The 18,229-nt window shown below is 38.6% G+C and overlaps 1 non-coding gene across 1 annotated transcript; it reads left to right on the forward strand.

Moving 5' to 3' along the window:
- Positions 1–1,058: 1,058 nt before the first annotated feature.
- Positions 1,059–1,166, forward strand: LOC112773622 (small nucleolar RNA R71). Its single transcript, XR_003188163.1, has one exon. It is a non-coding gene; the product is annotated as a small nucleolar RNA R71 (small nucleolar RNA).
- Positions 1,167–18,229: the final 17,063 nt, after the last annotated feature.

Consider the following 18,229-nt stretch of genomic DNA (forward strand, 5'->3'; position numbering starts at 1 on the left):
AACAAGGGAGGTTCAACTTCCCAAGTATCAATGCCAAATAATTTAGCATTAAGCTTCATGATTGCACCAAGAAACTTGGCAGTTTGCCCTTCAGTAACATCCTCATTCTCTTCAGAAGAGGAATACTCATCAGAGCTCATGAAGGGTATAAGGAGGTTCAATGGAATCTCTATGGTCTCTAGATGAGCCTCAGAGTCCTTTGGTTCCCCAGAGGGAAGCTCCTTATTGATCACTGGACGTCCCTGGAGGTATTCCTCCTTGGGATTCATGTCCTCTCCTCTCCTCACAGGTTCGGCCATGGCGCTTATGTCAATGGCCTTGCACTCTCCTTTTGGATTCTCTTCTGTATTGCTTGGGAGAGTACTAGGAGGGATTTCAGTGATCCTTTTACTCAGCTGGCCCACTTGTGCTTCCAGATTTCTAATGGAAGACCTTGTTTCATTCATGAAACTTACAGTGGCCTTAGATAGATCAGAGACTAGATTTGCTAAATTAGAAGCATTTTGTTCAGAGTTCTCTGTCTGTTGCTGAGTTGATGATGGAAAAGGCTTGCTATTGCTAAACCTGTTTCTTCCACCATTATTAAAGCCTTGTTGGGGCTTTTGATCCTTCCATGAGAAATTTGGATGATTTCTCCATGTTGAGTTATAGGTGTTTCCATAAGGTTCACCTAAGTAATTCACCTCTGCTATTGCAGGGTTCTCAGGATCATAGGCTTCTTCTTCAGAAGATGCCTCTTGAGTACTGTTGGATGCAGCTTGCATTCCATGCAGACTCTGAGAGATCATATTGACTTGCTGAGTCAATATTTTATTCTGAGCCAATATGGCATTCAGAGTATCAACTTCAAGAACTCCCTTCTTCATAGGCGTCCCATTACTCACAGGATTCCTTTCAGAAGTGTACATGAACTGGTTATTAGCAACCATGTCAATGAGTTCTTGAGCTTCTGCAGGCGTTTTCTTTAGATGAATGGATCCACCTGCAGAAGTGTCCAGTGACATCTTTGATAGCTCAGATAAACCATCATAGAATATATCCAGGATGGTCCATTCTGAAAGCATGTCAGAAGGACACTTTTTGGTCAACTGTTTGTATCTTTCCCAAGCTTCATAGAGGGATTCACCTTCTTTCTGTCTGAAGGTTTGAACATCAGCTCTAAGCTTGCTCAGCTTTTGAGGAGGAAAGTACTTGGCTAAGAAAGCCGTGACCAGCTTATCCCAAGAGTTCAGGCTGTCTTTGGGTTGAGAATCCAACCATAATCTAGCTCTGTCTCTTACAGCAAAAGGGAAAAGCATGAGCCTGTAGACTTCAGGATCTACTCCATTAGTCTTAACAGTATCACATATCTGCAAGAATTCAGTTAAGAACTGAAAAGGATCTTCAGATGGAAGTCCATGAAACTTGCAGTTCTGCTGCATCAGAGAAACTAATTGAGGTTTCAGCTCAAAGTTGTTTGCTCCAATGGCAGGAATGGAGATGCTTCTTCCATGTAAATTGGAATTAGGTGCAGTAAAGTCACCAAGCATCTTCCTTACATTATTATTATTTTCGGCTGCCATCTCCTTTTCCTGTTCGAAAATTTCTGAAAGGTTATCTCTGGATTGTTGTATTTTAGCTTCTCTTAATTTTCTCTTCAGAGTCCTTTCAGGTTCTGGATCTGCTTCCACAAGAATGTTCTTATCCTTGCTCCTGCTCATATGACAAAGAAGAAGGCACAGAAAAATAATAATAATAATAGAGATCCTTTATACCACAGTATAGGGATCCCTTTGTGAGTGGAAGAAAAGAGGGGGAGACAAAGAATGTGATGTAAAGGAAGAAGCACAACTGTACGGATGGAAGAGATGTGAGATGAGATGTTAGGATATGAATGAATAAATAGAATAGGATGGGGGAGGTATAATTTTCGAAAATTATTTTGAAAAAGAGTTAGTGATTTTTGAAAAATGGTTTTTGAAAAATGTTAGAAATTTTCGAAAAATTTTTAAAATTTAAAAATAAAAATAATTAGTTAATAAAAAAGAAATTTTTGAAAGAGAGGGGAGATATTTTCGAAAATTAGAGAGAGAGAGAGAGTTAGTTAGGTAGTTTTGAAAAAGTTAAGAAACAAACAAAAAGTTAGTTAGTTAGTTGAAACAATTTTTGAAAAGATAAGAAGTTAGGAAGTTAGAAAAGATATTTTGAAAAGATATTTTTGAAAAAGATAAGATAAGAAGATATTTTTGAAAAGATATGATTGAAATTAGTTTTGAAAAAGATTTGATTTTTAAAATCACAATTAATGACTTGATTCATAAGAAATCACAAGATATGATTCTAGAACTTAAAGTTTGAATCTTTCTTAACAAGCAAGTAACAAACTTCAAATTTTTGAATCAAAACATTAATTGATTATGTTATTTTCGAAAATTTGGTATAAAAATAAGAAAAATATTTTTTGAAAAATATTTTTGGAATTTTCGAAAATAACTAAGAATTTTGAAAAAGATTTGATTTTTGAAAAAGATTTTGAAAAAGATAAGATTTTCAAATTGAAAATTTGATTTGACTCATGAGAAACAATTTGATTTAAAAATTTTTGAAAAAGTCAATCCAAATTTTCGAATTTGATGAGAGAAAAAGGGAAAGATATTTTTTTGATTTTTGAATTTTCATGATGAGAGAGAAAAACACAAAAAAAAAATGCAATGCATGAAATTTTTAGATCAAAACATGTGATGCATGCAAGAATGCTATGAATGTCAAGATGAACACCAAGAACACTTTGAATGTCATGATGAACATCAAGAACATATTTTTGAAAAATTTTTAATGCAAAGAAAACATGCAAGACACCAAACTTAGAATTCTTTAATGCTTACGCACTAAGAATTCAAGAATGCATATGATAAACATGAAAAGACACAAAACAAAAAATCATCAAGATCAAACAAGAAGACTTACCAAGAACAACTTGAAGATCATGAAGAACACTATGAATGCATGATATTTTCGAAAAATACTAGATGCATATGCATGTGACACCAAACTTATGATATGACTCAAGACTCAAACAAGAAACAGAAAAATATTTTTGATTTTTATGATTTTCTAATTTTTTTGGATTTTTCTTTTATATTTTTCGCATATTAAAAGGAAAAATGAGGATTCCAAAAATTTTTAATATGAATTCCAGGAATCTTGCCATGTTAGTCTAAAGCTTCAGTCCAGGAATTAGACATGGCTCACTAGCCAGCCAAGCTTTCAGAGAAAGCTCCGGTCCAAAACACTAGACATGGCCAATGGCCAGCCAAGCTTCAGCAGGTGATCATGGATCAGCAGCAGGTGGATGAGCAACAACTAAGTTGCTCTTGATAACAAATTGCAAGCCTCAGTCCAAATGAATTTAGACATGGCTTTACAGCCAGCCAGGCTTCACATGCTTCATGAAACACTAGAATTCATTCTTAAAAATTTTGAATAAATTTTTGAAAACATTTTTATTTATTTATTTATTTATTTTTTTCGAAAACATATGAGAGATTTTTGAAATTATTTTTGAAAAATTTTTGAAAACAAAACGAAAAGAAAATTACCTAATCTGAGCAACAAGATGAGCCGTCAGTTGTCCAAACTCAAACAATCCCCGGCAACGGCGCCAAAAACTTGGTGCACGAAATTGTGATGTCCAGGCTCGAACAATCCCTGGTAATGGCTCCAAAGCTTGGTGCTTTGATCTTAATTCATAATTGTCACAACTTCGATACAACTAACCAGCAAGTGCACTGGGTCGTCCAAGTAATACCTTACGTGAGTAAGGGTCGAATCCCACGGAGATTGTTGGTATGAAGCAAGCTATGGTCACCTTGTAAATCTCAGTCAGGCAGATATAAAGTGATAAAGGTGTTTTCGAATATGATATAATAAAAGAAGGATAGAGATACTTATGTAAATCATTGGTAGGAATTTCAGATAAGCGAATGGAAATGCTTTTCGTTCCTCTGAACCTCTGCTTTCCTGCTATCTTCATCCAATCAGTCTCACTCCTTTCCATGGCTGGCTATATGCAAGGGCATCACCGTTGTCAGTGGCTACATCCCCTCCTCTCAGTGAATAATATGCTCACGCACCCTGTCACGGCACGGCTATTCATCTGTCGGTTCTCGATCATGCTGGAATAGGATTCACCCTCCTTTTGCGTCTGTCACTAACGCCCAGCAATCGCGAGTTTGAAGCTCGTCACAGTCATTCAATCATTGAATCCTACTCGGAATACCACAGACAAGGTTTAGACTTTCCGGATTCTCTTGAATGCCGCCATCATTCTAGCTTACGCCACGAAGATTCTGGTTAGGAGATCTAAGAGATATTCATTCTAGCTTAATTCATGTAGAACAGAAGTGTTTGTCGGGCACGCGTTCATAAGGGAGAAGGATGATGAGCGTCACACATAATCGTCACCTTCATCACGTTCTTGGGTGCGAATGGATATCTTAGAAGCGAAATAAGAAGAATTGAATAGAAAACAGTAGTACTTTGCATTAATCTTTGAGGAACAGCAGAGCTCCACACCTTAATCTATGGAGTGTAGAAACTCTACCGTATGAAAATATATAAGTGAAGGTCCAGGCATGGCCGAGATGGCCAGCCCCCTTAAAACGTAATCAAAGGATCATAAGGTAATCCAAAGATGCCTAATACAATAGTAAGAGGTCCTATTTATAATAAACTAGCTACTAGGGTTTACATGAGTAAGTATTTGATGTATAAATCTACTTCCGGGGCCCACTTGGTGTGTGTTTGGGCTGAGCCTGAGTGTTGCACGTGCAGAGGCCATTTGTGGAGTTGAACGCCAGTTTCTGTGCCAGTTTGGGCATTCAACTCTGGTTTTGGATCCTTTTCTGGCGCTGGACGCCAGATTTGGGTAGAAGGCTGGTGTTGAACGCCAGTTTACGTCGTCAATTCTTGGCCAAAGTATGGACTATTATATATTGCTGGAAATCCCTGGATGTCTACTTTCCAACGCAATTGAAAGCGCACCATTTCGAGTTCTGTAGCTCCAGGAAATCCACTTTGAGTGCAGGGAGGTCAGAATCCAACAGCATCAGCAGTCCTTCTTCAACCTCTGAATCTGATTTCTGCTCAAGTCCCTCAATTTCAGCCAGAAAATACCTGAAATCACAGAAAAACACACAAACTCATAGTAAAGTCCAGAAATGTGAATTTAACATAAAAACTAAGGAAAACATCCCTAAAAGTAACTATATCCTACTAAAAACATACTAAAAACAATGCCAAAAAGCGTATAAATTATCCGCTCATCAAATACCCACTTACATCCTATTGCCTTCTTGCCAGGTGGGAGTGAGGTCAACTTCCAGGTTTTATTTTCATCCAGAGCAGTCAGTTCAGCCTTAATAGCTTCTTGCCAGCAAGTTTGAGATATCGCCTCTTCATAGTGCTTAGGCTCGATGTTTTGAATAGCTAATGAGTATGCAAGATGCATGGGAAAAATAGAATGATAGGATAAAAAGTCTAAGATAGGATATCTTTGAAGGTTTCGCATGATTTTTGAATTTTCATTGATGGCTGTCATACATTTGTAATCTTTCAAGTAAGCTGGCGATTTTGAAATTCTTGTGGATCTTCTCAGCATAATATGAGTAGGGAGACTAGGTGAATCATGCACCTGTGTATCTAATCTAGGACTAGTGTCTACATTTGTGTGTGATGTATGGTCAGGATTGTCAAAAGCTTCCAAATGATGCATGGGACTATTATAGGGCATTGAAGGTGAGATGCTATCTTTGTCTAGACTATTTAAATGAATACTAGAATGCATAGGAGATGAATGTTGAATATGATTCTGATTCATGTGATCCTGATTGAGTGTATGTGCATTATTGTTTGGATTTGTGATATGCAATTGGTCAGTTGAAAATTTTTCATTTGTAAAATTGGTGTTAGTATTTTCAGATTGAGTCTTAGCATTTTCATTTTGAGCCTCAACCTCAGAGTATGGAAACAAATCTTCATAAAATTGAACATCTCTAGAAGTGAAGAATGCTTTGATTTGTAAGTCAAATAACAGATAGCCCTTAGCACCCTCCCTGAATCTAAGATGCAGAAATTTCCTTGCTCTTGGATCAAGTTTGGTTCTGTTACGCGTAATAGTATTAGCATAAGCAAGACAACCAAACACCCGAAGATGAAGTAGATTTGGTGGAGCATTGTATAAAACCTGATAGGGTGTTCGGTTGGTCAAGAATGGTGAGGGCAACCTGTTAATCAAATAGATCGCATGTTCAACACCATAGCTCTAAAAGATTTTGGACAGGTGAGAATGAATCATAATGGTGCGAGCCACAGTCAGAATGTGTTGATGCTTTTGCTCAACAATTCCGTTCTGCTGTGGTGTCTCAACATAAGATCGTTGGTGCAAAATTCCAAAATTGTTATAAAATGAAGGCATTGAAAATTCAGCACCATTATCAGACCTGATTATTTTCACCATTGTATTGAACTGAGTTTTGACAAAATTAATAAAATTCTTCACCAATTGAGCTGTTTTAGCCTTGGTTTTCATTAGAAAAATCCATGTAAATCTAGATTTATCATCCACAACTGACAAAAAATATTTGTGACCAAAATATGAAGGAATGGAGATCGAAAAATTGATGCGTGGCAGAAGTTAGGCCAATTAAGGGATTTTTAATAAGAGAATAGCGTTGCACGTATAGCTCTTAACCAGCTAAGATCCACCTCACCAGTTTAGAAAGCGTGTCACAAATTTTAGAAATAAAAATACTAGGAGTATGAGTCCCAGGTCGTCTCCCAACGAGTTGCAGGAAAGGGTGCTAATTTATTAATCAGGAGTTTTCCAGAAAAGTTGAGTTGGGTAAAAATATTTATAAATTAAAGCAATAAAAACTAAGGGTTATTATTAATATAAAAAAAAGCCTTGACTGGGGGAATGATTAATTGGAAGTTCTATCCTTGTTGGAATCTTCTCAAGTGTAGTGTAAAGAGGTTGTTATTTTCACTTAGTTAACACTTACTAAATAAAGGAAAGTCAAGTGATTGAGCTAACTCTTACCCACAAATCCTAGTCCTCTCCCTTGGGAAGGTCTAGCGTTAGTAGGTACATAATTAGCCAACAACGTCCAATTTAACTAAGCATTTGAGCATTCCAACTCAAGTGTCTCCTCTTAATTAACCCCCATGTCAAGTAGAAAATCTACTCCATTGACATGGATATGACGCTCATAAAAATATAAGAAGACATAATAAATTAAATTAAATAAAATAGAGAATTAAAATTAATTAAAAATAAAAGTAACTCTATATATTAATAAATTCAAAATGCAACATATTTATCTGAATAGGGTCAATGAGCAACTAATTAAGAGTAAGGGAATAAGGAAACAAACTAAAGTGATGTCTTCAACGGAGGTAATGACTCTTCAACATCCAAAATCCAAGCAAAAGCATAAACTATGAATGTAAAAGCAATTCTAGATTCAGATCTAAAACTAAAAGTAATCCTAATATCAATGTATGTGACTGTATCTTAATGTGTGTGGATGCGTGTTGAGTCTCTGCATGTTCCCTAGCTTTAATCTGTGTTTCTGGGCCGAAAACTGGGTTAAAACGCGGCCCAAAATTGTCTCCAGCATATTCTGTAATTTCTGCAGATCACGCAGGTCACGCGTACGCATCGTCCACGCATTCGCGTCATTCAGCGATTTTCTTTGTCACGCGTTCGCGTCATTCGTGCAGACTCCAATCCACGTGTTTGCATCAGGAACGCGTTCGCATCGCTGCGATTTCTTCATTTTGCGCGCTCGCGTGAGCCATGCGCTCACGTCAATGTTCGCTAGTCATCTCCTTAGTTTCTTGTGTTCCTTCCATTTTTGCAAGCTTCCTCTCCATTTCTAAGCCATTCTTGCCCTATGAAGCCTGAAACACTTAACACACGGATCACGGCATCGAATGGTATAAAGGAGAATTAAAATACATAATTAAAAGATCTCTAGGAAGCAAGTTGTCAACCATGGAACAATTTTGGGAAGGAATTGTAAATACATGCAATTCATATGAATAAGTGGGTAAAGACTTGATAAAACCACTCGATTAAACACAATATAAATCATAAAATAATGGTTTATCAATCTCCCCACACTTAAACATTAGCATGTCCTCATGCTTAGTTTAAGGAGATAAAGTAAATGAGTAGGGAAATGTAAAACTCATGCAATGTAATGCAACCTATATATATGTATATATGAATGCAACTATATGATTCTTGTCTACTAGGTTAAAAGTAAATAAGCTCTTTAAGACATAAATCAAATTCCACTAATTCAATTTATACAGTGAGAACAGATAAAAATGTAAGAAGATAGCTCATGAAAGCAGGAAACATAGAATTAAGCATTAAACCCTCACTGATGGTGTATATGCACTCTAGTCTCTCAAGTGTATAGGGTAATCACTCTTTCCTTCTCTAATCATGCTTTCTAAACTTTGTTCTTCACATAACCAATCAACAATATTTAAAGTACCAATGCAAACATCATGAGGTCTTTTTAATGTTGTAATTGGGCTAAGGTAAGGGTAAGGGTATGCATATGGCTGAGTGAGCTATAAATTGAATCTTTAATTAACCTAAACTTTCGCCTAACATACATATACTTTATATAATTCTAGAATCATGCCTAGCTACCCATAATTCTCACTTTTACATTCCATACTCATGTATTAACTTTTTCTCTTAACTTGTATCACATATGTATTGATTTTTCATTAACTTAACTTAGCATTGGGGTAATTTTGTCCCCTTATTTATTTATTTATGTAATGAATATTTTTGGATTTTTTTTACTAAGAAAATAAACATAGCTTATCAATGCACACGGATTTTTAATTTTTCTAGTTTCACATGAGTAGGTACCCAAATTTCTATTATTTTATCATGACACATTCCCTTATTAACCCATGTCCCCACAATCTTCCCATACTCAATTAACACACAATTTCTATCTTAAGCTAACCAAAGATTCAATTAGAATATTTAATTATTTTTCCGCTTAAGGCTAGTAATGTGATAAAATATAGAACAAATGGGATTTAAAAGGCTCAAAGTGGCTAACAAAGGTAATTGAAAGAGTAGGCTTATTTGGGATAAGTGAGCTAAACAAGTAATGATATCAATCATATGCATGCATATAACACATTAAACATTGGACATATAGGATGGAACAAAATATAGATTACAATCATAGAGAAGTAAACACACAAGAATAAAATATTTATGGTTAAATAATGTAACCATGTAATTAAGCTCAAATCTCACAGGTTGTGTGTTCTTAACATTTTAAACTATGTTCCAAAAATAACTTCTAACAATTTTAACACAAAATTTTTTTAATTTAAATTAGTAAAATTTTTCAAAAAATAAGGTCTTAAAAAGAAACTTATTAATTTTCAATCAAGTAGAATATGCATGCAACTAACCTATTACTATGCAATCTATTCTATCCTAAACAAAAGAAAAACTAACTAAATATCCTATTTTATTGGTGTTAAGGGAAGAGAAATTACCTCCGAAAGTCAGGTACTGACCGACCTCCCCACACTTAAAGCTTTGCACCGTCTTCGATGCCATCTGTCAGGAACAAAGGGGGCCTGGTAGCAGTATCTCCACCATTGGGACCATCATGGCTCCCTGTGCTGGTAAATAAAGTGGAGTCCGGGGTGTCTGGGTCTTCTCTAGGTGGGTGGGAACCAACAAGTAGCTCCTTGAGGTATGTAAATATGCGCTTGTTACGGTGCTCTCTTTGCTTTCCTTTCTGGTCAAGCCAGTCTAGCCTCTCAAGTATCTGATTGAGCAGTTGGTTTGTTGAAGGTGCTTGTGGTGTGGAAGAAGAAGGGATATCTTCTGCTGGTTCTGTAGGCTGGCTGGTAGTGCCTGCTGGAGGTCTGATATATTTCCCGTTAGGGACGTACTAATCATCCCGTGGAAGCATGGCTTTGGTGTCCCCAACCCTGTAAGAGACTCTGGCTGCTGAGACGAGATCTGAAACTAAGGCGGGAAAAGGTAGGTTTCCCACAATTTGTACGTGTCCCATAGCATGCCAAATGTGTCTTGGTAAATTGAGGTGCTGGTCTGTAAGGATACACCAGAGTAGAACAGCCATGTCTGCAGTGAAGGAGGACTCGTGAGTGCTCAGAAAGACGTAATGGGACATAATTTGTGCCCATACTTAAGCCTCCAAGGTGAGTGCTGAAGCCAAGATTCCCTTAGGTCGGGATCGATGGTATCTGTAGATCCATCTGCTGCCAGGTTGTGCTATAACTCTGAGAACGGCGTTCCAATCAAATTGGTATGTCTGGCGCTTGAGTGAGGCTTCTTGGAATGCGTCCAATCCTTCTGGAACGGGGGGAAAATCTAAAGCTCGTTGAATGGCCTCTTCAGTTATGGGGACTTGCTTCTGACGGACATAAACAGACTGCATGGTTGACATGTTAAAATTAGAGTAGAATTCTACTACCCATGAAAGATTAACCTGCCGTGGCTGTCTCTGTAGGAATCCCCATTGTCTTCGCTCAATGCGGGGCTCAACAAATTTAGCAATATTGGTCGGGAGGATAAGAAGGTACTCATTGTTATAATTCCTTTCAGCCAGGATGGGGAACATCTGCTCACAGTAACGGTTAGTGAACTGTGCAGTGTCCTTTGCTGGAAAGACTTTCTCTTTTTCATCGACCTTGATGATCCTCTTGGTTCATTTTGTTGAGAGTTTCACCGCTGTTAAAGATGGCTCTGCCACTAATACTCTTTTTGTTCCTCTCCTTGCTGGTGGTTTGGGAGTAGCTTTCTCCTTGCCTTTCTTGGTGGCCATCCTGAAAAGGGAAAAAGAAAGTAATATGTAAAGCTAAGGGTTCGAGCAAGGGAGCGAATATTATGGGTGATAATCAATGCACGGTAAAGAAGGATGTCGTTAACACATGGTCTAGACTACATGTGAAAAGTTCATCAAAGGTAACATAGCAAGTGCATGTGATGGCAATTAAATGCAAGATGTTTATTGGCATACTGGCAAAGGCATGAGTAGCATAGATCAAGCATTCAATGTCCAAGTTAGATTACCAAGCCTTTCAAACAAATAATCTGTTTGTATTGACAATTATATTTAATCAATAAAATATAAAAGGGATTTTGTGAAAAATAGGCATTAAAGTAGTAGAATAGAATAATTTTAAAATAATGCACAATGCCATATGGGCGTTTTCACAAACACTTAGCATGCATGGTAAATATGTTTTTGAAAATATAAAATAGAACATGCAAGCAACCCTTTAAGGAGTAGTATTAATTGTCAAACAATTCCTTAATAATCCACAAGCAAAATATAGAAAATAATGACCCAAATAAATTTCTAACACCAATTAAAGGAATAAAGAGAAAAAGAACGAAAAAGAAAAAACATATATAATGAAAGTAAAAAGAAAAAGAAGAAGAAAACATAAATAAAAATAAGAATAATAATAGAAAAGTAAAAAGGGAAGAAGAAAAGAACCTTGATAATGGTTGTGAAAAATAGGAAGTAGAAAGTAAAAAGTGAGAAAGAATAAAGAAGGAGGAGGATAGAAGAAAGAAATAAAGAAGGATAAGAAAAATTAGAATTTAGGGAAGAAAAGATAAGATATTTAGCTGATCTGGATAAGCTGTGCGCCGCATGTGACGTGGACGCGTGAGTGACGCGGTCGCGTGGTGTGCGATAAGTTCAGGTGACACGGACGCGTGGGCCACGCGATCGCGTGGCCTGATTTGTGCGATTGGCGCGAGTGTAGCCTCGCGTTCGCACAACTCTCTGTCTCAAACGCATTTTGCCAAAATTTAGGGTGACGCTTTCGCGTGAATAGCCATACTTTGAAAAATGACGCGGATGCGTGGGGCACGCGGTCGCGTGATAGAGCTGGTGCTTCTAGCATCATTCCAGCCCCACTCCATCATAACTTGCTGCCATACACCTCTTTTACGTCGATTTTTAGGGGCACGCGTTCGCGTGGGTGACGCGGACGCGTGGGCATGTTTGTGCCTAAGGCGCGCCTCCAGCTACGCTTTCGCGTGACTCTCTGTTCAATTTTCCTTTCTTCCTAATGCACCTGTGACGCGGACGCGTCAGCGACGCTTACGCGTCGCGTGCGTGTTTTTTTTTTATGCATAATGCAAATGCAAATGTGAATGTAGACTATATATAGAGATTATGAGAAGAGTCATTAACACCATGAAAATAAAATAAAGTAAAATAAAACTAAGACTGAAACGGAACGATCATACCATGGTGGGTTGTCTCCCACCTAGCACTTTGCTTTTACGTCCTTAAGTTGGACACTCGTTAGGCTCATTCTGCTTCTATTGGTGGGTCTTCCAAGAGGAAGACCTCTAGTTCTTTGTGATCCTTCATATTCTCACCGTGATAAAGCTTCAGGCGATGTCCATTGACTTTGATGAATTTGGAGCTAGAAGGATGACGCAGGTGGAAAACTCCGTATGGCTCTGCCTTTTATACTCTGTATGGACCTTCCTATCTTGATCTCAGTTTACCTGGCATAAGCCTCAGTCTGGAGTTATAAAGAAGAACTAACTCCCCTGGTCTGAATTCTCTCCTTTTTATATGCTTGTCATGGACAGCCTTCATCTTTTCTTTGTATCGCTTGGAGTTGTCATATGCTTCTAGGCGAAGATTCTCCAATTCTGCTAGTTGCAGCTTTTTTTCAGCACCAGCTTCCTCAAAGTTCATGCTGCACTCCCTCACAGCCCAGAAAGCCTTGTGTTCCACCTCTACTGGAAGGTGGCAAGCCTTTCCGTATAATAGGCGGAAGGGGCTCATCCCAATGGGTGTCTTGTACGCTGTTCTATATGCCCAGAGTGCATCTTGTAGCCTGGCACTCCAGTCCTTCCTATGAGGCTTTACTATCTTCTCCAGAATACGCTTAATTTCTCTGTTAGAGACTTCTGCTTGCCCATTGGTCTGGGGATGGTAAGCTGTTGCTACTTTATGAATTATCCCATGCTTCTTGAGTAATCCTGTTAGTCTCCTGTTACAAAAGTGAGTACCTTGATCACTCACGATTGCTCGTGGTGATCCAAAGCGACAAATAATATGGTTTCTAACAAAGGAAACAACAGTGTTAGCATCATCAGTACGGGTAGGAATTGCTTCCACCCATTTAGAAACATAATCTACAGCTAACAGTATATAAAGGTAACCATTAGAATTTGGAAATGGACCCATGAAGTCAATGCCCAAAACATAAAAAATTTCACAGAAAAGTATAATTTGTTGAGGCATCTCATCCCTCTTGGATATATTACCAAACCTTTGGCATGGGGAACAAAATTTACAAAATTCAGCAGCGTCTTTAAAAAGAGTAGGCCACCAGAATCCACAGTCTAGAATTTTCCTAGCTGTTCTTTGAGGGCCAAAATGTCCTCCACTATCAGATGTGTGGCAGGCCTCTAAAATGGACTGGAATTCTGATTGAGGCACACACCGTCTAATTACCTGGTCAACACCACACCTCCATAAATATGGGTCATCCCATATATAATATTTGGATTCACTTTTTAGCTTGTCTCTTTGATGCTTAGTAAAATTTGGAGGAAAAGTGTGGCTAACGAGATAATTAGCTACATGTGCATACCAAGGAACTACTTCAGATACTGCATGTAAGCTATCAAATGGAAAATTATCATTTATAGAAGTGGAGTCATCCTTAATGTGCTCAAGGCGACTCAGGTGGTCTGCCACTAAATTCTGGTTACCACTCCTATCCTTAATTTCTAAATCAAATTCTTGCAACAGCAGTATCCAACGTATTAGCCTTGGTTTGGACTCCTTTTTAGCCAATAAATATTTTAGAGCTACATGGTCTGAGTACACTACTACCTTAGTACCAAGTAAATAGGCTCGAAATTTATCCAGAGCAAAAACAATAGCAAGAAGTTCTTTTTCAAGGGTAGTGTAATTAGATTGAGCAGCATCTAAAGTTTTAGATGCATAAGCAATTACAAAAGGATCCTTACCTTCGCGCTGAGCCAGTGCCGCTCCTACTGCATGGTTGGAAGCATCACACATAATTTCAAATGGCTGGCTCCAGTCTGGTCCTCTCACAATTGGAGCTTGATTCAGGGCAATCTTCAGCTTATCAAACGCTTGCATACAATCCTCACTGAACTCGAACTCAATATCTTTCTGCAGCAATCTGGATAAAGGCAGTGCTACCTTACTGAAGTCCTTAATGAATCTCCTGTAAAAACCTGCATGGCCAAGAAACGAACGGACTTCCCTCACGGAGGAGGGGTAAGGTAAACTAGAAATAACATCCACCTTTGCTGGATCTACAGAAATGCCAGTATTAGACACATGTCCTAGAACAATCCCTTGTTTTACCATAAAGTGATATTTTTCAAAATTCAATACAAGGTTTGAACTAACACATCTGTATAACACTCTAGATAAACTATCCAAGCATAGGCTAAATGAATCACTATATACGCTAAAATCATCCATAAAAATCTCCATACAGTTCTCAATGAGATCAGAAAAAAGACTCATCATGCATCTTTGGAAAGTAGCTGGTGCATTGCATAAGCCAAAGGGCAAAGGACATATAAAAGTAGTCTTTTTCCTGATCTTCAGGAGCTATATGAATTTGAAAGTAGCCTGTATAACCATCTAAAAAACAGTAATGGGATTTACCTGACAGGCGATCAAGCATCTGATCAATGAATGACAAGGGTTAATGATCCTTGCGAGTGGCTTGGTTGAGATGCCTATAGTCAATGCAAACTCTCCATGAATTCTGCACTCTAGTTGTCAGGAGCTCTCCATGCTCATTTCTTACTGTTGTGACTCTAGACTTCTTGGGCACCACTTGTACTGGACTGACCCATTCACTATCTGAGATGGGGTAAATGATATCTGCTTCAAGTAGCCTGGTCACTTCTTTCTTGACAACTTCTAAGATGGTGTGATTCAATCTTCTTTGAGGCTGACGGACAGGCTTTGCTCCCTCTTCTGAGAATATTTTGTGTTCACAAACTTGAGGACTAATGCCTACTATATCCGCCAAGCTCCATCTGATTGCTTTCTTATGTTTTCTCAGCACACTGAGTAGCTGTTCTTCTTGTTGAGAAGTGAGTTCCTTTGCAATGATAACTGGAAACTTCTGCTTGTCTTCAAGGTAAGCATACTTGAGGTGTGGAGGAAGGGGCTTTAATTCTAATTTCTACTCATAGCTAGGCTCTGGATCATCCGGGACTGGTGATAATAGCAAAGTCTTCTCATTGTTTTCAGAAAGTATCCCCACACTTGGACCTTGCTCCATGTACTTCTCTTCTAGTTCTTCCTGGTGAACTTTATTTACAGTTTCATAAATAATGTCACACTGGAAGATAGAATGATCTTTCGGAGGATACTTCATAGCTTCATTCAAACTGAATTTCACTGCTCTGTCATCTATCTCAAAGGAGTAAGTTCCTAAGAATGCATCCAGCTTGAACTTCGAAGTCTTCAGGAATGGTCTTTCAAGCAGGATTGATGATGGTCTTCTTGAGTCATTAGGGGCATTTCCAGGATATAGAAGTCAATGGAAAATGTGAGCCCCTTAATGCTCACTAATACATCTTCAGCGATTCCAACTACTGTGATAATGCTTTTATCTGGTAACACAAAATGAGCTGCTGACCTTTTTAAGGGAGGGAGCCTCAAAGTATCATATATAGACAAAGGCATTATACTAACACATGCTCCTAAATCACACATACAGTCAGAAAATATCACACCTCCAATGGTACAGTTAACCATACATGGACCTGGATCACTACATTTTTCAGGTATACCTCCCATTAAAGCAGATATAGAACTACCTAAAGGAATAGTTTCTAATTCATTAATTTTATCTTTATGTATGCACAAATCCTTTAGAAACTTTGTGTATTTAGGTACCTGTTGAATAACATCAAAAAGTGGAACAGTTACCTCAACCTTTTTGAATATTTCTACCATTTTGGGATCAAGTTCCATCTGCTTTCTGGGCTTCCTTGCAAGTTGTGGAAATGGGATAGGAAGGTAGCTACTTGCAGCTTCAGCATCCTTTGGTGCTTCATTCTGTGGTTGAACCTCTTCTTCTTCTACCTTGTCTTGTACGTCCTCTTCCTCTTCAACATCTTCCACTTCCACCACATCTTCAGCTGGGACGTGTTCCGGTGGGCTTGGCTCCTCATGGTTCCTTTCCTGCAATGTGGTTCCGGACCTTAAAGTGATGGCATTGATGCCGCCTTTGGGATTAGGTAGGGGTTGAGAAGGAATTCCATTGGAGCTTGAAAGTCGATTGGTGGAATTAGGTGATGAATCTAACCGGGAGACGAGAGCTTGTAAAGTGGCAGTAAGACCATTTAAAGTAGAGTTCAGCTACGTCTGCATGTCTTGTTGCCCTTGTGTAAGAGAACGGAGCATCTCGTCATTTGATGAGGAATTGGAATAAGTGATCTGAGGAACCTGTTGTTGGTTGTGCTGGGGTCTTTGGGACTGTCTTAGGTGAGGTGCTCTGTAAGGTTGGTTCTGATTCTGCTGTCTGTTGTTGTTATTGTTATTCTACCTCTGGTTTCCATTGTTGTCTCTGCCTCCTCTATTATAGTTATTCCTCCAGCCATGGTTAGAATTATCTCTCCAACCTTGGTTGGATTTGTCCTGCCATCCATGGTTATAGTTGCCACCTTGGTTGTAGTTGCCACCTTGTTGATTGTATCCTTGATTTGGGCGGTCATAGAAGTTGTGAGTGGCTGCCACAGTGTTGTCTTCTTGTTGGAGCTGCGGACATTCATCAGTATAATGACTATAATCAGCACAGATCCTGCATACTCTTTGTGGAACCAACTGTTGACTTTGTTGTGGTGGGAGAGGCTGAGCTTATTGTGCTTGTTGTTGATTTAACTGCATCTGTTTTAGTAGGTTGGTCATTTCACATATACTCTGTGTAAGAGCGGTAGTCTCAATGCTAGAAGAAACTTCGACAACGGCTTTGGGATGGTTGTTCCTATGCTTGTGGTTCTGAGCAGATTCGGCCAGGTCGGCGATCAGTTGCCATGTTTTATCTGTAGTCTTGTACTTTTTCAGGGAACCATTACTCGCACCATCCAGTGTAGTCTTGTAAGACCCGGTCAATTAACGGCTAATTAACCCATAAATGAAAATTTATTCTAGAAAGCCAAAAATGTTATTTTTATGACTTAATATGATGGAGGAGATTGAGACGAGAATTTCGGTACCAATTTTATAGAAATCGGACCAAGATTGGACCGAACGGGCCAAACCGGACCAACCGGACCCAAAGTGGGCCCTTGGCCCAACTAAACTAAACCAAAACCCTAGTTTTCAGCACTCTCTCTCCTCATTTACTACACACACACGCTGAAAATAGTGGAGAGGAAGGGAAGAACACTCTCTCAAGTTCTCTTCCTTGGTTGATCTTCAAACCACCATAACTTTTGATCTAGAGCTCCGATTGCCGCTCCGTTTGCGGCCACGCGTTCACCGCGGAGAGCTCCACAAAATCCATACAATCAATCTTGAGGTAAGCCACGTTTTACTGTTCGAAATTTCAGCCCTTGATTTCGAGTTTCATGGGTGAAATGTTGAGATTTTGGGTTCTTTGATGTTATAGGACCCAACTCTCTTGAAGGAGAAGGTTAATCTTGTCTCCTTGGACCTTGGGTGTGGTAAGATTCTCAACCCTAGTGTGATTTGTTGTTCTATGATGTTTGGGTATTGAGATGTTGTGTATGGGTATGATGATTGTGGCTTAGGTTGTGTATATGTGAATATTGGAGCTTGATTGGTGATTTTGGAAAGCTTGGAAGAGGGTTTTGTGTGATAAAATCTGTTCTTGGAGGTGTTGATACCTTGAGAGCTTGTGGACAAGTGGTTTGGAAGTGCTCTGGTTGAGCTTGGGAAATCGGCTAAGGTATGGTTTCGGTTTCCCGTATCTAATATGTAATGTGGTAGGAAATACTTAGGCTAGAGGCCCTAAGATAGGCATTGAATTGATGATGTTGTGGAATGGTTGAGATATATGATGTGATCATATATGTGATTATGAATATTGATGCCTTGATTGTGTGATATGTGAGAAAATGCATGTTGTGATATATGCTTGATGAATGATTGAGGTTGAA

This window comes from Arachis hypogaea, chromosome 18, assembly GCF_003086295.3.
Source record: "Arachis hypogaea cultivar Tifrunner chromosome 18, arahy.Tifrunner.gnm2.J5K5, whole genome shotgun sequence".
NCBI classification, from domain to species: Eukaryota; Viridiplantae; Streptophyta; class Magnoliopsida; order Fabales; family Fabaceae; genus Arachis; species Arachis hypogaea.